This window comes from Amphiprion ocellaris, chromosome 16 (assembly GCF_022539595.1).
Source record: "Amphiprion ocellaris isolate individual 3 ecotype Okinawa chromosome 16, ASM2253959v1, whole genome shotgun sequence".
In the NCBI taxonomy this organism is placed as follows: Eukaryota; Metazoa; Chordata; class Actinopteri; family Pomacentridae; genus Amphiprion; species Amphiprion ocellaris.
In genome coordinates this window covers 2233209-2259934 of record NC_072781.1, presented here as the reverse complement: position 1 = coordinate 2259934, position 26726 = coordinate 2233209, and the positions used below count along the sequence as shown (strand labels likewise).

At 38.4% G+C, this 26726-nt stretch overlaps 1 long non-coding RNA gene across 1 annotated transcript in view; it reads right to left on the bottom strand.

The window, feature by feature from the left end:
- Positions 1-26726, bottom strand: part of LOC118470541 (uncharacterized) — a 186917-nt gene that overhangs the window by 19474 nt on the left and 140717 nt on the right. Inside the window, exon 10 of the long non-coding RNA XR_008604386.1 lies at positions 11066-11141. This is a non-coding gene — a long non-coding RNA (uncharacterized LOC118470541). The remainder of the gene's footprint in view (positions 1-11065; positions 11142-26726) is intronic.

Here is a 26726-nt window from a genome sequence, read left to right as displayed (position 1 = left end):
TGAGGGTGGCAATGCTGAGAATAAAGGACACGGGAAGAGGAGAGACGGTAGGAAAAATAGGGAATACGGGGAGGAGACGAAGAAGAAGAAGAGAGGGAGGGAATGATAGATCTGCAATTTACTCCCCTATCTCATCTGGCAAGAAGTTTCTCCACACAAAAGGCCTGACCTTCAGGAAATAAACACCTCGTTCTCCCAGAGAGACTGCTGCAGTCTGTGCTGCATGTCAATTTCACCACCGGGTCTCTGGACAGAAGCAAAACGAAGGCAGGACTTTTTGGAAAATAAACTCTTTTAGCCAAAGTAGTTCATGAAATAATAATAATAAATACAACAATTCTTGTCAAACTCGTTAGCTGCTCTGAACTGAGAGGTGAACAATGAGGCCACATAACTGAGGTTTCTTTTCATTATCTGGCTCAATCAGAGATAAAGAGGATTACAACCGTCTCTATACGCTTTATTTCTTAACCAGGTTTCCTCCATCTGATGACCATAAAAAGCGACACTTGGCACATCATTTGAAGCCTTATTTGACTCTACTTCCACCTACTTTAGTCCAGAGGAACAAGTTCTTATAACGGAAAGCTGCAAAGAATTAAAAATATATATATATATAATGGAGAAAAGCAACATTAGAAATAATAATTTAATAGTTGACAGCTGCACATTAGAGCTCTTAAAATTTTAACTTTATACGTTTAACCGTAAAAACAAGACATGCATTTAGGTGTAACACTGTCAAATAGTGAAAGGTACATGGAAGTTGTTTAGTTTGTGGAATAATGTTATTTATTGGATATTCTGTCTGAAAAAACTAACAGATGAGTCAATTTTCCAATCAGTGTTCTATCAGCTGCAGTACCAGCAGTGGAAGATGGACTTTATAGCAAATTAAGATCAAACCTAAAAACATATTTTTGCATTTTCTGCACCACCAGCTGAATACATGTAGGTTCCTGCTTTATTCCTGCTTTATTTTATCACTAATAAACAGCTCAACAAGTTTACAGACAGATGATTTATATCGCTTATAGACAGTTATCAGGAAAAGAGCAGGTGAGAGTTTTTTGTTTTTCTTTAGGAAGGCACTTCTTTCATTTAATTTGGAGGCTGAGTTGATGTCAAACTAAGCAAAGACCTGCTAGAGCAATGAGTCAGCAGCTACGATTAGCCTAAAACTAGAGATTTTGATATCATGAAACGTGGCTTTCTTTCAACTTGGCTCACCGTGATGCTGCTCTAGAGGAGGAGTTTGGAATTTAAATTGGCCGTAAGAAGCGCTAAACCTGTTCGAAGTTTGTTTGGTAGTGATCATAAAAATAAAATTTTAATTAAAAATGCAGTAGTTTTGATCATTAGTATGAGATGGTTTGAGACAATTCCCTGCTTGAAGGCGGCTTTAAACATACAGTCATGGAAAAAGTTATCAGACCACCCTTGTTTTCTTCAATTTCTTGTTCATTTTAATGCTTGGTACCACTAAAGGTACATTTGTTTGGACAAATATAATGATAACAAGAGTTTTCCAGCTGATGGAAGAAGACTGTTTTCTAGAGTAGTCCCAAACATGACCTGGTTCATTCACCCTGTTCCACCCAGACTGAAACTGCCCCAGATGGTCACTGATCCACCCCCATGTTTTACTGTAGGAGCAGACAGTCTGGTTTGTAGCTTCTCCAGGCTTCCTCCTAACCAGTAAGTTGGCTGGAGTGGACATCAACTGAAAACTGGATTCATCCCTAAAGAGAACCTTAGTCCAATCATCAACAGTTCAATCCTTGTGATCCCAGCAAAGAGTAACCAGCTTTCCTCTGCCTTTCCTTGATGAAGGGCTTCTTCCTGCCCTGTGGGACTTCAGACCAGCGCAACAAGTTGCTTTCCAACTGTCCTTGAAGAACAAGTCCCATTTCTCCACAGTGTCCACTCATTCTTAAGGTCCCTGGAGTTCTGAGGACGATTCCTGACAGGAACGTATGAGTGACGGTCATCTGGTGGGTAGAAAGACGTTTCCTGACCAGCTAGCAGTTTGGTAGAACCATGTTGGGCTTGTTTTTTCTTGGTGGAATGAACGGCTGTCTTGGAGATCTTCAGTTTTTTGGCTACCTGTCTCTCAATCATGATGGCTGCCTTTGTGGCTTCACATAATTCTCTAGTTTTAGACATTATGTGAGAGTTGACAACTTCTGAGTTATGCTACGCCTTGAATGTCAGCAGGAAACCACTCTAGGTCTTTGGATGTCATGAAATGTCCTCTTATAGACCCTGGAATATAATGAAGCTGAAGCATGTCAAATAGGACATAAAGTATTATGGAATCAGCTGGATTTATTGTCGTGTTCATTGTATTCTTCAGGTAATGCACCTTTAATGGTACCAGTCATTGAAATGAACAAGAAATTGAAGAAAACAAGGTGGTCTGATCATTTTGTTTTCATGACTGTATGTTGAAACAACAGATTCTGTTGTTTTTCTTGGGATGATTGTCCATCAATAATCTGTAAAAGAAAACAAGTCAACAGAACTTTTTCCTCACAGTATGAATGTACATTACACCAAGGTTGAATGAAGTGCTGCTGAGTTTTTCTTTCCCATATGAAGCATCAACATGCTAGTTACAAACGGTTGGTGAAGTTTCACAGCTAATTTAGAAATCTTCCAATATACCAGAATAAAATATCATTGTATTGTACATTTCCTCAAAACTAGACATGATTTGGAACCTGTTTACAACCCTCAACCCACAACCCTTGCAGCTTCCTCGAGGCCACATGACCGAGCCTAAAATCTCCAAACTGAAATCCTGGAAGTGCGGCAAAGAAAACCGTTTGGCTGAAAGCGATCTCTCCTCTCCCATCTCCAAAAGAGATTTAGGTCTTTGTGTGTCATCCTAATCACTCCCCTCCTCCTCCACATCCACTCCAGCTCGAGTGGCAGCTCTCAGTCACCGTGGCCTCCATTCAATCATCCCCTTATTCCTTATTCATATGCTAAACCCCTATAGCGGAGCCCCTTTGGCCAGGCGCTCTGTGAGATAGATGTTAACATGTGTAATCCCCCATTAACGCGTACGACACCACGTATCCTCCGTGGACACCCACTCTCCCCCTGGGATTAGCCCTCTGAGAGCGGAGGGGCTGATGGGTAGCGGTTCACAGAAGATCACCGAGGGTAAGTGTGTGTTTGCTCGGAGGATTTAAGCAATCGTGAAGAGTGTTGGCATTTAGAAGACGCTTATTCATTTCCATCCAAAGCCCTGCAGGAGCCACTTTGATTCATACAGCAGCAAAAACAGTGGAGTAAACGCTTCAGATTGAATAAAGCACGCTAATGTAGGAGTTAGCTTGGCACCGACGTGATTCCCGACCCGGTGGAGCAGCTGTATATGTGAAACATCTGTATTACACCCGCAGTTTGCAACCCTGCAGCGCAAAGTAATGATATCAGCATGGGACTGATTAATAACAGTGATCAACAGTAAGATGATCAGATTTCAAAGTCTGAGCTGTGGGTTCTGTTTTAGAGGCAATTCTGCAATTTATGTATGTCATAAAAACACAGAAGATGAACTGTACCTCAGATCCTCATACATGAGACGATATAAACAGAGGAGACAGACTGGCCTTCAGCAGATCATGTTAGTGGAGTTCTCAGCTGAAGCTCTGTTCCAAATACCTCCACTATTCATGGCTTTTAGAGACTGCACTAACGGCAAAGAGAGAATTCCTTCTTACACTCGATACCAAGGCAACAACTGGTTTACATGTTTGCTGTAAATTAACCCCCTTTTATAACACCGCTGTGATCCGGACAAACTTCAGTCTCTGGAGCAGCGAGTTTATTAAGTGATGATTCAACGGTATAATGTGATGCTGCTAAATCTAGTTTATAGTGAGAAAGGTCTTTGTCCAACTTTCTATCAGTGAAGCTACACAACAGAAACATTTCTCTGCAGTAGAGTTCAACAGCACTACATATGACAGCCTTCAAAATAATACATTTAAAAAAACAGCTCTCTATAACATGTTAACCCTGTATTACACTGTAGAAAAAATTAGCAAAAAAAGAGCAAAAAGCAAACAAAAAATATATATATAAACCCAGATATTCATAAAAATGATCAAAAAATAAAATAAAAATAAAAAAACCAAATAACAATGATAATAATATATATAAATAATATATAACTATATATAAAATTAAATATAGAAGAAAATGAGCAAAAAAAACAAAAAGGAAAAACCATCTAGAAAAAAATCTAGAGCAAAAAATAAACAAACATACAAACTATATCTATATATATATATATATATATATATATATATATATACAATAGAAAATAATAGTTAAAAAATTATATAAATATATGACATTGTTTTAGTTGTATAATGACATTTCTACACTTTCAACAGATTTTCCCAGTGTTTTTTTTTAAATGATATTTTGTTTTTGTTTTTTTTACAGATTTTCCGTGTTTTTTATTATTACTTAATTACAGATAATATTTAGTGAACGGAATACATTATTATTTTAACTGCAATTAAAAAACACAAACAAAAAACTGACAAAACTGTAAATAATATCCACATCAACAATGTGCATTTTCAAAAATTTTAATTCATTCTTTTTCACACTCAAACCTGTAATTAACCTGTAATTTTGGAATAAATTCACATTTTTTTCCTTTTTTATACATAGATTTTCCCTGTTTTGTTTTGTTTTTCAATTTTGACTAACTGTAATTACAGGAAAGAAACTAAAAGTAATTTACATGTCAACTGTAGTTAAACAAAATTAAAAAAAAAAAAAAACAACAGGCGGAAAACTGTAAATAATGTCTACATAAAAAAATCTGTATTTTGAAAAATTGTCATTAATGGTGACAATATTACAAAAGAACGGGAGTACACTGGACATGTGTCCTCTCATATTTTTATAGACTTTACTGTAAAACTCATAAGTTGTGGAGCTTCGTAGCCATTGAGAAGCACCGAGACTAGAGCATGACTTCTACTCCGTCCACTTCTTCTGTCGGGACGCAGCAAAGCAAATGTTGTTTTTTATAGTGATTATGTTCTGCCTATGAAAACTGATCTGAATCCTGAAGTAACATCAAATAAAATAATGTTGCGTTGTCCAAAAACCTGCTAATTGTAGTTGCACTTTCAAGGCGAGCCAGGTTTTCCCAGCCATGACAGACTGAACATCATCCACCCTGAAGAAGCTGGAGCAGCGGTTACATCATGTCTGTGGAGGACGTTCTAGTTTGGCCTGTGTGTGCAGGAGACGCCTCATTGGGTTTCACATTATGTGCCCTAATCTGTCCACAGACTATCAAAGGAAACATTAGATGGAAGACCTTGAAAAGTTTTGCGATTGATCTCCTGGCTGCTTGGTCGCTTGTTTTCACGCCAAGAGGAGCTGAAGTGTCTCACGCTGGAAGAAGTTGTAGAGCAGGAGAGTCAAACTCATTTTAGTTCAGGTTCCACATTCAGTCCAGTTTGATCTCCAGTGGACCGGACCAGTAAAATCACAGCATAATAACCTATAAATCACTCCAAATGTTTCCTTTGTTTTAGTGCAAAAAAGTACATTTTGAAAAAGTTCACATTTAAGGAATTATATTTTTACAAAACATCATGAACAACCTGAAATTTCTGTGTTGTTTCAACAACTTTCAGCCTCAGTTTATCATTTCCACATTACAACTTCCAGATCACAGAGTGTCTACAAAGGAGCCCAACATTTAGTCATCTGGAACTGAATGATATAGTATTTTACTTAATGATCAAAATGACAAAAGTCAGACAAAAAACAACAAAAACAAGACAAAATATTACAAAAAGGAAACATGAAACGACAAAAATGAGACAAAAAACAACAAAAACAAAATATTATAAAAATGAGACACAAAACGGCAAAAATGAAACACAAAGCGACAAACATGGGACACAAAATGCCGAAAATGAGACACAAAACAATAAAAATGAGACATAAAACAACGAAAATATGTGAAACGACAAAAGTCAGACAATAAAAGACAAAAAACAACAAAAACAAGACAAAATATTCTTAAAATGAGACACAAAATGACAAAAATGACACCTAAAATGACAACAGAACAATTATGAGCAATCTAGTATTTTACTTTATGATCAAAACAACTTGTCATGGTCTAGAAATGATTTTAAATTTATAGTTTTACTAATTTACATTCTGCAGTTAATGTCTTCTCTGTAATTTTTACACTTTGAGGGCCGGATTGGACCCTCTGGAGGACCGCTTTTGGACCCTCTGGAGGACCGCTTTTGGCCCGCGGGCCTCATGTTGGACACCCCTGTTTGAGTATTTCTGTAAATTCTTCTGGAAGTGTCGGACATTATGTCTTAGGATGAAGGTGGAGGAGAATCCGAAACAGGCCTAGTTAATATCAGTTTGACACTGAAGAGTAATTTTATCCATTAAAATCCTGCGATGACACAAAGAACAGTCAGAAAGCGTTAGAAGAGTCTGAGTCCCTGAATGCTCCCAAATCCACTGAAAATGACATCAACAAAAAATATGAAAGTCTGAGGGTGTTGCTCCCTATAGCTGCCAAATTCCTTCCCTCCTTCTCATTATCCCTCCCTGCCTCTCTGTGGAAATGTGAAATTAGCTGAAACATGAGGACAATTACAAGACGACCCAGCGTAAAGACGGGGGGACTGCTGGGAAAATAAACCGATCACAGACCCCTGAACAAATCTGGTTTACTTTACAAAGCCTCCTCTGAACTCCTGCCAACGTTTCCCCCCTTCACCCCAACCAGAAATCTCCTCCCTGAGCAGTTTCATGTTTACACCTTGAAAATCGCCGGATGATCAAGAGAGAAGAGACTCCGACGCATTCCCCGGCTTTGTTCTGCCGGCGGACGCTCGGCTGAGCATCGCACCTCAGAAGTAACACTAGAAATATCTAATTGGGCGAAAATATGCAGGTCGTTCTTTTGAAGTGTGGTTTCAGCGCTGCCTCCCATTTACTGTAAATCTGTGGGAAAAAGCAGCCAGTGAGCTATCTTCACTGCAAAAACTCCAAATCTTACCAAGTCTGGCTGTCTTATTTTTAGTCAAAATGTCTCATCCCACTTGATTTAAGATAAATTCACTTAACAAGTGACATTTCAGCAGATGGAGGGACTTGTTTTAAGACAATGCATCTTAAATGTCTTGTTAAGTCAAACAATCTTGAAATTATCTTGTTTTGAGTTGAATTTTACAAGAAAACTCAAAATAAGTTTAACCCTCGTGTCGTCCTGCAGGTCAAATTGACCCATTTTAAAGTATGAAAATGGGAAAAAAATATATTTTCACAGTGAAACTTCTAATGTCCACATTTTCGAAAAATTTTTGAACAATTTTTGGTGGAAAAAAAGAAACTTTAAAAATGTTTCTTAAGAAGATTCACATAAAAATCCACCAAAATCCAGCAAAATTCGCTGGATTTTTGTTGATTTTTATGTGAATGTTCTTCGAGAAATTATTAGCAGTTTTACTGATATATATGGAATCACTTTAGATATTTTTAGGATTTTTTTGGAAGATTTTTACTAATTTTTCTGAAAATATTTACAAGAATTTTCTTGCCAAATTTGGAGGATTTTTTAAAAAATAAAACTTTTAAGGGAAACTTTTAAGGAATTATTGGAATTTTCTTCCTGAAGGTTTTGCAAATTTTCAGGAATTTGGGGATTTTTTTTGCAGATTTTTTCAATTTTTTTCAGTCAAGGAAACAATATTTTTTGGTGCCCGTAAATGAAGACAGCAGGAGGATTAATACATCTCAATTTAGGAGGTTACATGAAAGCAAAAATCTATTTCTGAGAGAAAAACTGCTTTTTTTTTTTTTTTTTTTTTTTTTTTAGCATATCTGGCTTATTTTAAGACACCTAAGCTTGACAATCCTGGTAAAATATAGCTTAATATAAGTTTTCTCAGCTAATTTTAAGATCTCAATATTCTAAATATCGTATCTTATTTCAAGAAATCTTACCAAGACATTTTTCACTTATTCTATTGGCAGATTTTTTCACTTATTTCAAGGTAAAAGTTCCTTGAAATAAGTTATTTTTTCTTGTTTTGAGAGGGGCATTTTTTCCAGCGTTCTTCTTCTTCTTCTTCTTCTTCTTCTTCTTCGGTGTCTCTGCTGGATCCATTTTTTTTTTCTTGTCAGCACCAAAGACCGTTGAGGCGTTTTATAGCTTTTCTCATTACTGCATTTTCCAAACAGTGTGCGAGGGGCAGCGGTGCATGGTTGAATTATTCAGGGCTGATGTGTTCTACTGCACGGCTGTAAGGGGTCCTGGGAGAGGCATCAGTGGACCGCCGTGTCAGAATGTAAACCGGCTTTTATAATGTACGGCAAAATGGAAAAGAAACAATAAAGAGCTCCAGATGAAAGCTTTATTTAGTAAAACAGAAGCCAGAGAAAGCAGCTCGCGTGTCTTAATCTGTTCGGTGCAAGTTCTCAGTAAAGTCCGATCTGTGCCTGGTGACTGATTTTAAAAAGCAATAAATGGAAATAAACTGCAGTTAAGTGTCACTTTTGAGGGATACTTTCGAGATCATTGAGCTAGTAACACTTTTGTCCAATTTGCTGAACACTTTCAGAGCAGAATATTTCAGCAAATATCCCCTGAATGTGTCAATTAATTATTCACGTTTTTGTACAAATAAACTGTGTTCTCAATTATGTTTTCAGGGAAACACTTTCTGCTAGATTACATTTCCTTGTAACGTATCAAAAAAAAAAATTGGTGTCCATGCAGTAGTTCATACGTGTGATTCATGTAGATGCGATCTAATGGGCATGTAAAGAACAAAGTCTTGGGGGTGAAAATCCATGGACCAGCTATAAAAACAAAAATAAGAAAAAATAGGAATATGTCTGTTTCTACAGCTATCTGTATGTTCATCCACACCAGATCATAATCAGGGCTTATTTTTGTCATTATACTACTTTTCTAGTCCCTGTAATCTGCTTGAAAAACTAGGTCCTATAAATGTGCTTTAGATTATATCTACGTATTCCATGCATGTGCACCTTTAGCAGAGTTGCTAAAACACAAACTTTGGACAAAATCTGACTCTTGTGGACTTGAGGGAATGAGAGGATTTGCAGCCTGTAGTGGATCCTTGTGTACTCACATAAAGCGTAACACCAGTTTTAAGATTAATTCATGCTTTCTGTGTCTGACAAAAATTTTATCTTCCACCGATGTCCACAGAATTCTACGTGGAACCCTTTGTAGACGTTCAAGTGCAGCCTAAACTGTGCAGGCTGAACAGCACTAACAGCACACGCAAACAGAGATCAAACGATGCTGAAAGCAAATGCTTGCTTATGTACTATTTACACTGGACTATTATTACCTGGGATCTCTGCTAGTTTGTGAATTACCCTCCATGGATAAGCAAATTCTGTATTTTACTCTAATTTACTGACATTACAGCCTGGATATGATGTCAAATCTGTGCACGTCGCAACGTCCGCTGTTGTTGTTGGTATGTAGTCGTCATGGCAACAGTAAATATGTCAAAGCAGCAACGTGACTTGAGAACAGCGGGCAGCGTTGTTGGGATAACGGGCCGTCAGGGCATTTGTATTCAGCCTGTTGAAAGCTAGACCTAGAAAGATGTTCATCCATCTCAGTATCCTCCCAGATTTCCCTCTTCTTGTTCATCTGATTTTGTCGTTTCTGTGAATGCTCCATAGGCCTGTTGTGTATTGGCATACTCCTGCATTTGCACCTAAAATGCTGCCAATAATTTCCACCACAGCCTCCAGAATTCAACCAGGAAAGAGGTAGAAAAAGGTGCACAATAATAAAATAAACAACTAAAATACCCCCCAATCAGTGAGATGCAGATTCGTACGGGACTAGTATTATCACAGGACGTCGGTGTTTGGGGAAATATGGCAGGTAATTTGCGGTGGAATTTTTACTTTACAAACTACAGACATGGAGCATCACTATTGGTCCCGAGGTAATACTAATCCCGTGCGAATAGGGCTTTAGCTTGTACCATACCATAATAACTCATCATTTATAGAGCTGCAATTGAGTTTAGTTACTGCTGGACTTTAGAGGAGCTTCGATTTGCAAATGCTTTCTATCAATGATGCCCAAACATAGTAGGAAGTTCTAAATTCTCCAGATATCCTGTGCATGTCAGCATGACCTCAGGAAGATTCACTGACATTGTACTACAGTCTGATATGTAAGAGTAGTCTGGATGTTTCTCTGTGTTTGATATGCGGGGAAATGTGATGGTATGTGCATCAGAAGCTTTGTGGCACTTCCTACAATACGTCACAGTGTTCTATCTTGGGCACAAAATAGCTTTCTTTAACAGAATTGCAGAAACATGCAGTATAAATCTATTTGCCAAATTGTGATGAACTTCAGTTAACACATTCCTGCTCCCAGAAGGACAAGCCCTTTTCTATTTTTACCGTTAGCCTCGCTGTTCCATCCTCAGGTCATGTTATAACCTTTGCACACACGGTATCTCATATTAGCCAGGTGTGCTATTAATCACGTTCATGCTCCCGGGGCAGCTTTGACACCTACAAGTTATGTTCATATGCAAAAAAAAAATTAATAAAAAATGCTTACACTTACATTAATAGAGAGTTAATTCCAGAAAGTTACGCCAACCTCTAGAAATTACAACTCGTCAGGAAAATGCACGGCAAATGTGAATCTACTCTCAGTTTGGAGATAAAACCTAAAAAAAAAAAAAGCTGCTCTAAAATATGCATTTGGCACTTTTTTGGACTTGGAATTGTGTATTATAATAATTTTGTTGTCTTTCAAGCAAACTTTCCAGAGGACAGAAGGTTGCTTTTGGCTCATAATCTTCATAAACAGACTTGAGGTACTGTGAGGTGTGTGAACTGGCAGCATATGGCCTCGGTACACGGCGGTCGAGCACAAAAAACCTACAGCGTACGCCATATGTGAGCGCAATCTGCATGCTCGGGCTATAGAGCCTCGGAGCTTAATGGCTAGAACAATTATACATACCTCCTCTGATCTGGTATCACAGAAGACTTGGTTTCACTCCAGCGTGATTCAATCAGCTGCAGCATGTCTGCCATCTCTGAAAAGATAAATTACGCCATTACCGCTCTGAACTGGAGCGCCGTGCACTTAGAAAACAGCGCAGCTACGTCGGGCTTTAAAGGAAATGTCACTAATTACCCCGTTTTTGTTTAGGATAATATTGTTAAGTCATTCATCATGGCAACGGGTGCCACTGCAGCGGAAGAATTATGAATAGGCGTGTTTTTCTGCCTCGTGGTGCTTTGTACGTGGGATATTTTGGAATTTATGCTCAAGCTGAGGCTTTATTCAACAGAAAGTCTAATCTACTGTAAAACACTATTACACTGTTTTAACACTGTTTAAACAAACATTTAATCACTTATTGGTTTAGATTTTCTTGCAAGAAAGCATCTTATTTTGATGCTAATCTCTGGTATTTTGGAAAGACTGAACCACTTACATAATTCCTAAATGCCAGATTTATTTAACCCTCCTGCTGTCCTCATTTCCAGGCACGAAAAAATACTGTTTCCTTGTCTGAAAAAAATCAGCAAAAAAATTCCCCAAATTTCTGAAAATTTGCAAAACCTTCAGGAAGAAAATTCCAATAATTCCTTAAAAGTTTCCCTTAAAAGTTTTATTTTACAAAATCCCCCAAATTTGGCAAGAAAATTTTCATAAATATTTTTTAAAAATGAGAAAAAATCTTCCAAAAATCCTACAAATATCTAAAGTGATTCCATATATATCAGTAAAACTTCTGATATTTTCTTTAAGAACATTCACATAAAAATCAACCAAAATCCAGCGAATTTTGTTGGATTTTGATTGATTTTTTGTGAATGTTCTTAAAGAAACATTTTTACATTTCTTTTTTTCCCACCAAAAAATGTTGAAAATGTGGACATCAGAAGTTTCACTGTGAAAATTTTTATTTTTTTTTCCCATTTTCAAACTTTAAAATGGATCAATTTTGACCCGCAGGACGACACGAGGGTTAAACTTATTTTGAGTTTTCTTGTAAAATTCAACTCAAAACAAGGTAATTTCAAGATTGTTTGACTTAAGATATTTAAGATGCATTGTCTTAAAACAAGTCCCTCCATCTGCTGAAATGTCTCTTGTTAAGTGAATTTATCTTAAATCAAGTGGGATGAGACATTTTGACTAAAAATAAGACAAATAGACTTGGTAGGATTTAGAGTTTTTGCAGTGCACTTATTGGTTTAGATTTCGTTGCAAGAAAGCATCTTATTTTGATGTTAATCTCTGGTATTTTGGAATGACTGAACCACTTACATAATTCCTAAATACCAGATTTATTCCAATCACATCACATTACCGCACAAACCTTCAACATTTTACTTCCCCTCAGTGTGGAAACCTCCCCCGACCAGATCTCTTTCTTCACACCTCGACTCATTTCATTTTGAAGCTAGCGTGTGACGGCGGCGCAGCACGACGGCGCTCACATTTCCAATAAGGCTGGCACAATGTGGCTCTGGACTATTAATATCACACAATGCCACGGCCACAGTGGTGGCATCTGTCTTCTTCGGGCCTCCCCCCTTTTTTCCCTCCACCTCCTTCCTCCCCCCTCCGTCCCGCTCAGATGGACGTTTCGGTCTCGGAGTACGACACACAGCTTGGTGAAAGGCAGTTGAAGCGATGCCAGTGGCCGCATGCTGCTCCAGCTATTTCTATCTCTGAAGAGTAAATGAGCAGGAAATGCAGAATACGCCTCAACTTCCTTCAAAGTCAGGGCAAACGGGGGGGAATCTTTAAAACTTCTGTGAAACCCTGAACAGAAGGAACGAGGCCAGAATGTCACCTGTTGATGCAAATTGATATTTATATCATTTACGTATGTTAAACTGCGAAAAAAAAAAAATCCAAAATATGCTTGTGCTTCTCTCAGTCAAGATACGGAACAAGACAAGACAATAACCATCAGGGGAAAAATTAAAAAGATCGCATTCAACATTAAAAAAGTAACTTTGTGCAAAAAAATTCTATGTAAAATGCATTTTTAAAGAGCATTTCCTATTTCAGTGAAAGAAATATTGCACAAATATTGACCAAACTGTCAGAAATGAACACTGTTTAAGAAGGTTATCCCCAGATTCTTCCTCGTCTGACCCACAGAAAACCTATCCAGGAATTAGTCTGATCCTTAGACCCTGTGAGCGTTTACAACCCCATCTTCATTCCACATCAGGACCAGATCCAGCACCTCACCTTAGTTCTAAACCTGCACCGTTTAAAGCCTCTGGGTTAACTTATTATGCATAATGCAAGACCACAAAAATAGAGAAAGATGCATTCAATAACATTCAATTTAAAAAAATTTACCCTGATTTTGAAAGAAACTGCTTTTGATGGAGAGTTATTTATCAAATTAATGTTACATTATAGTAAACAGACATCTAATTATAGACCGAGCCAATTATCAAGGCTCATATTTGGCATTTTTCCAATTATTGGTATTTTTATTGACTGATTATTGATTGATTAAATATGCTTCAGGTCTGATGCAGCCTCCTCTCTCTGTCTGAAATGGTTTTCAAGTGGCAGAAATTGAAAAGAAACACAAGCCGTTGCCACAAACCAAGAAATTAGCTTCTCTCACAGTGGCTAAGGCTATGCTAACGAATAGCAGCTAAGTCCGAATGCATTCACAGATGAACCTGAAAATGAGTCTGGAAAAAAATAACTTATAAAGCTTTAAGATCTGGACCTTAGTTGACAATAAAAGTGATAAAATCGTGAAAGATTGATAAGAATTTAGAGAAAAAAAGCTGACAGTACTGCAGGAGACACACTGATCAGTCTCAGTCGATCTCACATAAACATAGGAGAACGTCCGGATTTCATCACTTCTATTTCTATTTCACATATTCACTTACAGTCACTTTACTAATGAAGAAGTCTAGTTATGAATGGCAGGTTCTCTGCTATCACGTGCTGCTAAAACATTACATTTAATCTATATCGGTTCCAAATATCAGTTATCGTCTTTTCCTGAGCAACAATAATCGACCCTGGAAAACCCGTATCTGTCGATCCCTACTATTTATGTGTAAATTCTGGAAATTAGAACAGTAGAATGAATCTGGAATGCAGCGCGTTTCATATCAAACAAACACTGACGCCAGTGTTTTCTGTCTGAGGCAGCGCTTCACGCTAATCCTTTCTTAGGACTCGGTTTGCATTTATTTTGAGGAACATTTTTGGACAACTGTCCACCCGCTCATGGCACTCGCGTTTCATTAGTTTCACTTGTGCTTTAATTGATCTTTATTTCCCTTGATTACAATCATAATTAAACACCAGAAAGCTGTTCGAGCTAGCAGCCATCTGCCAGGTGGCGGTGATTGGCAGCGTCAGTGTGTGTTTATGTGGGTACAAGGCCACAGTGGTGCACTCTGCCAAGACCCACGCCTCGAAATGCCCCATCAGATGTGTTATTGTAAGGTCAGCTAGACCGAGCGGTGGTATTTTAGCGCAGATTCATTTGTTAAAAGCTGAAAATAAGTAGATGTAATGAGACAGATTTGTCATGCGGTCCATGTGATTACTGATGCGTTCATTAAAACAAGTAGAGATTAGAAGTGGTGAATAGGTGATTCAATTTTTGTTTCTTATAATGAATATCAACCAACATCTTCAGCAGAAACCCATTCTTTAGGGCCTATAGGGCAGAGGTGTCAAACTCATCTTAGTTCAGGTTCCACATTCAGCCCAATTTGATCTTCAGTGGACCAGACCAGTAAAATCACAGCATAATAACCTAAAAATAACTCCAAATGTTCCCTTTGTTTTAGTGTAAAAAAGCACGTTCAGAAAATATTCACATTTAAGGAATTAGCCTTTTGCAAAACATTATGAACAACCTGAAATTTAAGAAAAATTTATTCAAGTTCAACAACATTCATCCTCAGTTTATCTTTTCCACATTACAACTTCCAGATCACAGTTTATCTACAAATACACAAAACATTTAGTCACAGCTATCTGGAACTGATTGGAATAGTATTTTTCTTTAAAAAAGACAAAAAATAACAAAAACAAAAAGACAAGACAAAATATTACAAAAATGAGACACAAAATGACAAAAATGAGACAAAAAACAACAAAAATGAGACAAAAAGAGACAAAAAAGTTACAAAGCGACAAAAAATGGACACAAGTGAGACAAAAAACCCCAAAACAATAAAAACATAAGACAAACGACAAAAGTCAGACAAAATGAGACAAAAAGACAACAAAAACAAGACAAAATATTACAAAAATGAGACTCAAAATGACAAAAATGAGACACAAAACAACAAAAACGAGACAAATAATGAGCCAAACAACATGAAACAAAACAAAAACAAGACAAAAAATTAGACAAAAAAGTTACAAAGCGACAATAAATTTTCACAAATAAGACAAAAAAACCCCACAAAACAATAAAAACATGAGACAAACGACAGAAGTCTGACAAAAAAAGACAAAAAACAAAAACAAGACAAAATATTACAAAAATGAGAAACAAAACGACAAAAGAACAATGAACAATCTAGTATTTTACTTTATCATCAAAACAACTTGTCATGGTCTAGAAATTATTTTAAATTTATAGTTTTACTAATTTACAATCTGCAGTTAATGTCTTCTCTGTAATTTTTACACTTTGAGGGCCGGATTGGGCCCTCTGGAGGGCCGCTTTTGGCCCACGGGCCGCATGTTGGACACCCCTGGTATAAGGGATATTTTTAAAGGCTTTGGAACATGGACCTGAGCATTTTTATGTAAAATCATCAGAGAATATTTTGTTTCTGGGCTAAATTAGAGCCATCAATTCTCAAATCCTTCAACTCCATGAGCCTAAATTGAAGAACCGTCTTGATAGAGTTGTTTAGGTAGAAAAACAAGCCATCCCGGCTGCTAACTTTGCTGGATTCCACTGCGATGGTGATGAATATCGAAAGGATCTCATAAGGGCCTGTGATAAAACGCAGTAATGCGACTGTTGAACTTTAGCACCAATTTAAACTCATTCCTTCCACCATCCAGTGCAACGGAAAGGCTCGGTTGTGGATCAAAGATATCAATAGTCATCCAGTGGAAAGGCTACATTCTCATGATGAAAAAAGATGCCATTAAAAACATCTACTTTACATTTTGATTTTCTTCGGATTATGTCCTCGCATTAGATTTATACTCGTTTCGATTTTTATTGTCCGCCGCTCCACGCGGCTCAAATCGAGTTATGAACTTAATCAATCCGCGCTCTCCTGCATTGAATGTTTTATGATTGGCCGAGGTCACCAGGTTTTATTGACCCGATAACCTCGGATGAAAACGACAGCGCGTTTGACTGGGAGGAATGGGCAGGACGGGAATGAATCCGTCTCCTCTGGGTAGCGCCGACCAGTTAAACACACCATAAATGAGAGCTGACGTGGACTAATTTCTTCCGGTGCGTTCTCTGATCCTTCCACTATTGTTGGCTGGCGGTGGGGAGCGGTCCATAAAGACGGTCATATAGGGGAGCCGGAGTGTAAATCTGGGCCGGGGTGAGGATGCAGACCCTGCATGAGGAGTGATGGATGAGGTGGGAATCCTGCCCTTTCTCTCCCTCTCCTACTCTGCATCTCTGCGGTCTATTCCATCTCCTTCCACGGGGAGAAGCAGAGACATTCTGCATTCCTGACCTCCGTAAGGAAACAAGGCGCTGTTGCCACAGCTGCATGCTGAGCAGGAAGTCGTCCTCGGGGAGCAGAAACGGCTCGGCAGCAGCTTTAGGGAGGTTCTGTCTCGGCCCATAGATCCAATGAGTGGAATGTAGACGTGAAGGAATAGACCAGGGGTGTCCAACATGTGGCCCGAGGGCCAAAAGCAGCCCTCCAGAGGGTCCAATCTGGCCCTCAAAGTGTAAAAATTACAGAGAAGACATTAACTGCAGATTGTAAATTAGCAAAACAACAAATTTAAAATAAGTTGTTTTGATCATAAAGTAAAATACTAGATTGCTCATTGTTCTTTGATGTTTTGTCTCATTTTTTTAATATTTTGTCTAATTTTTGTTGTCTTTTTTGTCTGACTTTTGTCGTTTGTCTCGTGTTTGTCGTTTTTTTTCTCGTTTTTGTCATTTTGTCTCTGATTTTTGGAACATTTTGTCTTGTTTTTGTTGTTTTTTTTGTCTGACTCTCACTGTTTGTCTCACTTTTGTCGTTTTGTTTCCTTTTTGTCTCACTTGTGTTTTTGCCTGATTTTAGTCATTTTATGTTTTGCTTTATTTGTTCTTTTGTGTGTCGTTTTGTTTTTTGTCTCGCTTGTGTCATTTGTGTAATTTTTTGTCTTTTTGTCCATTTTTTTGTCGCTTTGTAACTTTTTCTCATATTTTTTGTCTCTTTTGTTTCATGTCGTTTGTGCCATTTCTTGTCTTTTTGTTTCTCACATTTACTTTTTTGTGTCTCGTTTTTGTCACTTTGAGTCTCATTTTTGTAATATTTTGTCTTGTTTTTGTTTTTTTGTGCATTTTTGTAGATGATTTTTGTAGATGCTGTGATCTGGAAGAGTTTCGTTACGTCCTTTAACCGAAACTTACAAATAATTGAAAGACTGCAGGTATGTGGTTTTAAAAAGTTTGGAAGGTAGGGGGTCTAATGAAAGATGCAACCAAAGCTGGAGAGGATTTAAAGGTCCTGAGTGGATCCTGAGCTAAAAGTCAGCCTCACTTGGCCGCTGCTTCGTGAATCCTGTGAGTTATCGTGTTATTATCTCTCTAAAAAGTCCCTTGATTTTATGGAAATGCACCGGAATGCCCCTTTCAGATTTATCGCTCATGGCTGGAAATTTAATTGACGCCATTTGCCAAATAATTAAAAGAGTGAACAGTATCTAAATCAGTGTGTAAATAAGACGACTTCCATCACCTAAACCTCTAAAATGCTGCACAGTGAGGACCAACAACGACTGAAACTCAGACAGAAATGAAAGATGATCCAACTCTGGAGGAAGATTGTGACATGTTGCATGGATATCTGTGGAATAATGAGGTGAAACAATGATTTTTGTATGACTCATTTTCATTTTCAAAACAGACTGCAGTACATGATGATTGTGGTCTGCTGATTTTTTGGTACTAACCAAAATTAAGAACATTTTTGTGGCTGAATTTAGGATAAATGTTGTGTAGCTCGTCTGAGCTGGGGCTTAAAATGTCGTGTCAATGGTTTTTCACATCCAGTCAGTCCTCTTTAAGTCACGCTCTTCACTGTATCTGATGTGCTAAAATTCCGTCACGTTTTAAATCTACAACTGAGCTGAAGACTGACTTTAAAGAATTACGCAGCAAATCAAAGATATGTCAGAAAAAAACCCAATTAGATAATTTCCCAGAATCCTCCAGCTCACAAGGAGCCCAATTTAACTAAACAAAGGTGGGCAGGTTTTAAGAACAGAGGTTTTAGGGCAGGGGTGTCAAACATGTGGCCCGCGGGCCAAAAGTGGCCCACAGGGACTTTGTAAAGTGTAAAAATGAATTTTTTTTTTTTTTGGTCATTTGTCCATTTTTTTTATCGCTTAGTAACTTTTTTGTCTCTTTTTGTGTTTTGTTTCGTGTCGTTTGCCTCAGTTTTTGTCTTTTTTTTCTCGCTCTCATTGTTTTGTGTTTCGTTTTTGTAATAATTTGTCTTGCTTTTGTTGTGTTTTGTCTGACTTTTGTCATTTTGTTTCAAGTTTTTGATGTTTTATGTTTCCTATTTGTCTCACTTGTGTTTTTTGTCTTTTTTTTTCTCATTTTATGCTTTGCTTTATTCGTTGTTTTGTGTATAGTTTTTGTCTTTTTTTGTCTCGCTTGTATTGTTTGTCTACTTTTTTGTCGTTTTGTTTCTCACTTTTGACATTTCTGGTGTTGTTTGTGTAATTTTGTGTAATTTTTGTCACGTTTTTGTCGTTTGCCAATTTTTTCCGGTTTGTAACTTGTCTAATTTTTTTGGCTCTCTTTTGTTTTGTTTCATGTCGTTTATCTCATTTTTTTTGTCATTTGGTGTCTCGTTTTTGTCATTTTGTGTCTGATTTTTGTAATATTTTGTCTTGTTTTTGTTGTTTTTTTGTCTGACTTTTGTTGTTTTTATCATAAAGTAAAATCCTATAGAGTTCAGTTCCAGATAGCTGGGACTAAATGTTGTGTTCCTTTGTAGACACTCTGTGATCTGGAAGTTGTAATGTGGAAATGATAAACTGAGGCAGAATGTTGCTGAAATTGAATTTATTTTTGCACTAAAACAAAGAAAAAAATTGGAGTTGTGGTTATTTATGGATTACTATGCTGTGATTTTACTGGTCTGGCCCACTTCAGATCACATTGGACTGAAAGTGGAACCTGAACGTAGATGAGTTTGACACCCCTGCTTTAGAGGAACTTTCATGGGAACTCGACGGCGTTTCAACAAATTACACTGAGGTAAAATATTTAGACTCCCCCACCGCACTGCGTAAGGACAGTGAACCCATCGTCCAGCGTTCTGCCCCTTCAGCATTAACACATATGGCTTTCCTTAGATCATTACTTCCATTAAGTCATTAAGCCCGGGCCTAAGCGGAGCCTGTTAGTTAGTCACATTAAAGAGTTAACACTTTCTGATGGGCCGACACGTCTGCCGTGGCGACTGACACATGGCTTCATCGCTGTAATTAGGAAAATTGCTCTTAACAGGTCCGCCGTTTAGTAATGGTCTCATTTCTTCCATCTTGCTCCGACGAGAGCTAAACTGCAAGAAGATGTCCCCATTAACTCTCTGCACCGAGGCCAAAGCTCCGTCTGCGTCCGTTCAGCGGGGTTTGACCCGTCATCGCCCACCACCACCTCCACCACCTCCACCTCTACCACCTCTACCACCTCCACCACACTCCTGTCTAATGGTCCTAATGAGCCAACGCTAGGCCCTCCCCCCCGCCTTCACTGATCTTTAACATATTTTCGGAGACCTTTGATCGAAGCTGCTATCACTTTTTTGGGAGGGGAGTTAATGCGAGGAGGGGAGAGGGCAATTTGGGAAAGAATGAAGGATGGTGAGACGATTCGGCGGAGAATAACACGGCGGGCTTTCATCTCTGACTAGCACCCAGCCCTCCATCCCTCCATCCCCTCCGCCGCCACCACCCCAGCTCCTCTGACCAAATTAAATTGAAACCAGATGGAGCAGGGCCTGGACTATGCGTTGTGTCAGATTGTCATGGCGCATTAACCATGATTTCACGTTGAAACGGTCTGCCTGGCCAGGAAGGGAAAAAAAAAAGAAAAGAAAAGCGACGAGAGACAGACAGAGCGGTGGTGAAGAGGAGGAGGAAGGGAAGATAGAGGGATGGAGATGGAGAGAAGCTTAGAAGATAGAGAGAAAGAGAGAGGACTGATGAATACGATCCTGCTGCCAAGAGATCAATCCCACTGATCGCACAGCTGGCACGGCCTGATGATCCCAACGCCATATGACACGGAGACGGGCCCGCATCAGGGAGGCCCGGGATGGTGCCATACCTTCACAGATAGGATTTAACACCCCACATAAATCTGAATCCAAATCCAATAATCATTTCATTAACATCTGCATATCGCCCTCAAAGTTAAGCCCCGCTGGAGGAAAGTTTACTCGCTTTGCCTTCTTTCTGCTCCGTCACACCTGAGAAAAAAAAAAACAACAAAAATGTGCACTTTTGGTTTATAACCTCTCACAACCAGAATCTGGTTTTGCAATCCGTGCCCACAGGTTTGTAAACCGTACGTAAGTATTTACTTTCTTCACAGAGCAAGAGTCCAATTTATCAAGATTTAGGGGCAGATTTAATGCTGTATATTTTGTTTTGCATTAAACAGTTTCTGGCTTTTTTCACACAACTCAAATGCTTCTTAAACCGAAAGTGCAGATTTGCTCTTTTTTCGTCTCAGCCGACCTTATAGAACAGAAGTGTCAAACTCATCTTAGTCCAGGTTCCACATTCAGCCCAGTTTGATCTCCAGTGGACCAGTAAAATCACAGCATAATAACCTATAAATAACTCCAATTTTTTCCTTTGTTTTAGAGCACAAAAGTTGATTCTGATGTTCACATTTTAGGAATTCTCTTTTTACAAAACATCATGAACATCCTCAAATTTCTTAAGAAAAATACATTCAATTTCAACAACATTCAGCCTCAGTTTATCATTTCCACATTACAACTTCCAGATCACAGAGTGTCTATAAAGGAACACAACATTTAGTCATCTGGAACTGAACCATAGAGGATTTTACTTTATGATCAAAATGACAAAAGTCAGACAAAAAAAGACAAAAAACAAGAAAAACAAGACAAAACATTACAAAAGTGAGACATGAAATGACAAAAATGAGACACAAAATAACGAAAACATGAGACGAACGACAAAAGTCAGACAATAAAAGACAAAAAAACAACAAAAATACAAATGACATGAAACAAAACAATATAGAGACAAAAAATTAGACAAAAAGTTAGACAAAATGACAAAAGAACAATGAACAATCTAGTATTTTACTTTATGATCAAAACAACTTGTCACAGTCTAGAAATTATTTTAAATTTATAGTTTTACTAATTTACGATCTGCAGTTAATGTCTTCTCTGGAATTTTTACATTTTACAAAGTCATCCTGCATGTTTGACACTCTGTTATAGAGGGACTTTAGGTAAAGTGAAGGCAGCTTGAGGCCTTGGAAATGTGAAAATGGATATTTTACAAACTGTCATCCACACATAAAGGACATTTCAGGTCGCTCAACTGTCACTAAAGTACAGATTTTAAATAACTCCAGTTCCTGTGTAATGAGGATTGTCTGAAACAACAACTTCAGTGGAGAAGTTTCTTTACATTTGGGTCGCACAACAACATAGCATAGTATTGGTGCAGTATTTTATCGGCAAAAGCCTCTTAATTTTTCTTAGGCCACAGTTTCCCCAGTTAAAAGTCCATAGAAATGATAAATATATATATATTTTTAATTGTTTTGGTGTTTGATGTACTGTTGATGTAGAATGTCCTGATATATTTACATATTTTAGTGTAATCTGTGTATCGTTTATGGCTTTTCTTATTCTATCTTCATGAATTTAACCCTCTATTTTGTCCTCATCTACCTATATTAGATTTCTAGCTGTCATATTCCAATGTATTTTCCTTTTTATTTTATTTTGTTTCATCTGATGTTTCCTGATTGCATGCAATATTTATGATAGCACTCAATCTGTGTGTTTGAACCTTTACTTCTAACATGATGTCGCAGATATTGTTTGTATTGTTTTGTTGCATTTTTTTCTTTTTTCTTCGTAAAGTACTTTGTGTTATATTTCATTTGTATTAAAGGTGCCATATAAATACAGTCTGACGGATTAACTGATGCACATTAGAGCGGTTGCTGTCATTTTTACTCTTATCTGTACGGATGCTTGTGTGGACAGAACTATTTGTCAAGCAGAGGTGAAAATATCTGACTGGAAAAATGTCTATATTAAGATGGACAAGGCTGTAGACTCAGCTTGTAACAGCAAACATGAAAATCAGAGGAAAGACGAGGAAAACAGAGAGTTTTATAATGCTCTATCTGAACATTAAATTTGTATTCTAAATATGTTATTCATATCAACATATATATATATATATATATATATATATATATATATATATATATATATATATATATATATATATATATATATATATATATATATATATATATATCTCACATCTAATACACAAAGTTAAATATTTTTATCAACTATGGATGCTGTATCTTGCAAATCTCAGAACACAAATGACAAATGTTTTTCAAAAGCTCTCTTGTCAGTTAAATCCGTCTATAAAATTGCATTATGTAATAGATATTCTCTGCTAATAAAGTTTTAAAGGTAAACTCGAGCAACGTTTTATTTGCATAACGCTGGATGCTTAAATGAGTCCAGTTAGAGGACGTTTGCCAGAATGTAGTTCAAGAATCTTACACCTTTCCTACAAGATAAATGCCACAATTTTTAAACCTCACACCTCCAGTTTGTCCTCACAAGCCCAACATCAGCAGAGTTGCTTTCTCAGAGATGATTTAGCTCCTCCAGAGACACAGAAGACATTATACAAGTGTCTCCTCAGGTGTCTTCATATGCAAAATCACTTTAATGTACATATTTTCCAATAATTTCATAGAAATCTGTTCTTCTCCAAACATTTCCCGCCGTTGCTACAGAAAACTTTCACTTTCATTTTCCTGTAACTTTCCCCAACTACTAGATGAGCATCATACTCGTAGCAAAACATTCATCTTCCATTCACCACCCGGGGATCAACGCTCCACTTAACCTCTGGAGGGATGGAATTACAAGTTTGACTTCAAGCAGCGATATCATCTCATTGCAGGTGTCATTACCCCAGCTTATAATTGACAGAAGCATTAACATGTCATTAACACATAAGCTCAGACTTATATTTGAACCTTTTAATGAGGCCATCATTCAACATTAATAGATTAGTTATCATGGGTAATGACGGAGGTGTCTGCCTGTCCCCACAGGTCAGCGTAAAGAAAACTCAGCGTAATGTTTTTGGCTGGGGGCGGGTCCGTCAGGAAATGAGAGGGGAGGTCGTTGGGGGCAAACGTAGGGGGACAAGAGTGGGTTCTGTCGTCCATACAGAGGTCTTTAGATGGGGAAGATAATGAACGACGAGGACCTTTCCTGTGCACACTGGGCTAAAGACGCTTACATAAAAAGAAGTGACTGAAAGTTTCGTCCTTGTGCTGCTCAGGATGTGATCTAACGTGACACCAGTGTGATGGGACGCTATCTTTAGGCCTTTACTGACTAACAAGTGGACGTTTGAATTAATGCAAGACCCAAACGGTGGCCTTCAGCCTCACCGAGTTGTGCACGGAAATGAAAAATAAATCAGCACTGGAACAGATGTTAACACACAGGTTCACATTTACATCTTTATGTGACAAAACTGGAATGACTTGAGCACGACTGCCTTTCTAATCTCTTGAATGTGATAGTTTTAGTTGAATATTGATGTTTAAAAAACATTTTGTGCTCATTTGTCTGAATCACTCTGGATTAAAGTCACTCCTGAATGTGCATTTGTGTTTCTCCTGAAGTTTCCATCTATTAGCTTATCTGCTCTCTAACCCTTAAACTACTAACCCCCTGCTCCACATACTAATCACAGCCCGGCTCGAGTCCTTCCCTTGTTTACATCAGGCCTTGAATTAAAGACTACAATTAATCTCCCAGAATGCCTCCTGTCACCTCGGCCGCGGCCCGATGATTGATTAAAGCTGGCTCTGGCGTGGCGGCGGCTAAACCGGGCTAGAGTTTCACCGATGGGGAGAGAGACGCATGAATGGCGAGGTCCTTTTCAGGGCCGGACTCGTGGCTCATGGAGCCACAAACACATTTCTATCCTTAAAAAGAGAAAATAGATGGTATTAGGTGCTTGAAATAATATTCAAGATGCATTTCAGTCTGTTTTAATGCATCAAAGAATCCATATGTGCCAAAAAATATAGAATAAAACTCTAAAATCAGCTTAAAGGCATCAGTAGTAGTACAATAAATAACACAAATGCAGCATTTTGTTCATGTGCTGCAGGTTTGTGATACAGGGCCGGACTCGTGGTTCATGGGGCCACAAACCCCCCTTTACCTCCCCCTCTACCTCCCCCTCTACCTCCCCCACCAAGCCCTCTCTGATGTGAAAACCAGGTAGCCCTCTCTACCCCTCCGCTGCACTCTCCGGCCTCCCGTCTTTCCTCCTTCGCTCGCATTTCTGGGTCCTAACGGACTCCGGTGATGGATTGTGTTTTGCTCCTCAGAAACACATTGTTTTCTTTAGCACAGCAGGGTATTCTATTTGCAAAGATCCGCCTGGTGAAGTATGGTGGATATCTATCACTGCGGAGGTGCCTCTGGTGAGCATGTTCCTTCCTTGAGGAGGAGGAGCGGCTGTGAGGGATGGATAGTTGGAGCTGTCGGGTCCAGACTGACACCAGGCGCAAAAATACTAACGCTAAAGCCGAATATATTAAGAGGAAGTGGGTCAAACAGCAGCCTAAGCCTTTCAAATTTGACCCATTTTAAAGTTTAAAAATGTGGAAAAAAATATATTTTCACAGTGAAACTTCTGATGTCCACATTTTCAACATTTTTGGGAAATCTTTGAACATTTTTTGGTGGAAAAAAAGAAATTCACAAAAAAATCAACCAAAATCCAGTGAATTTCGCTGGATTTTGGTTGATTTTTATGTGAATGTTCTTAATAAAAATATTAGAAGTTTTACTGATATATATGGAATATATCTTGAAAATATTTACAAGAATTTTCTTGCCAAATTTGGGGGATTTTTGGAAATAAATCTTTTAAGGAAAATTTTTAAGGAATTATTGGAATTTTCTTCCTGAAGGTTTTGCCAATTTTCAGAAATTTGGAGAATTTTTTTTGCTGAATTTTTGGATTTTCTTCAGACAAGAAAACAATATTTTTTGGTGCTCGTAAATGAGGACAACAGGAGGGTTAAAGTCACTGCAGCTGATTATAATAAGTTATCAATCAAATGCAATAGTAGTAAATCACATTCTACATATTTTCTTATGTTTGATAGAAGCTTGGGATTGTTGGGAATAATGAAGAGAAGTTTATCAGCAGCTCAAAACCATTTCCGTCAACTCAACATGAAAACAAAAGCAACTCATTCTTAATGAGAGAGAAGTTGGAATTACTTTGTCCAGTGGTGCATTTCACACTACTGCCATCAATTAATCTACTCATTCTGTGTTTTAGTGTCAGAATATTCAATGTAACGCAACTCCCTTTGACTTTCTCTCATGTTACAACATCACAAATACTCAAATGGCAGCTTCCAAACGAGGGATTAGCCCCTCTAACCCTCCTGTTAGCGCCTCCATGTGAAAGCCAAACAGCCAAGACGGCGACAGACGACAACCTTGAACCCGTCAGAGTCCCACGGAACGGATCGTCTCACGGCGTTTCCACCGCTGCCTCCACCTCGGGAGAGGCTGAATACATATACAGAGGTCCTGATATGTTTTACATGCTGTCCTGGGAGGGGGCAGCCGGGGGGTATTTGTGATGCAGCTATTTCAACAGAGCGATGATGTATGCGGCGCAGCTATGTTGAAATAGATTGGAGATGATGTGGAACGCAAACAGGACAAGTGACTCCGAGACTCCGGGCCAGAGATATGAAGCAAAACAAACCAAGGACTGGACGTCGCAGGTCTTTAGTGGGGCGATTGTTGTGCTTTACTGCTACCTAGTCGCACAAAGGGGAGGCTCCTGAGTACCCGGCAGACGGGGGAGAGCTGAACTTGTGACCCCTCCCCTAGGCGTGAGGCCCCGGGGGCTGCAGGATCACTGAGCTGATCCACTCCAGCCTGCCCACCCACCCACTCCCACAGCTGGCACATAACACACAGCACTCAGTGTACAGCCCAGCGCCTCCCAGCAGCACTGCATGAGCTCACTGCGTTTAGTAGGAAGCACTCAGAGGATGTGGTATGATCCAGGAAATTAAAAAAAAGGTGTAGCATAAAACACACAGAGCGTATCGCTCTCTCTGTCTTTA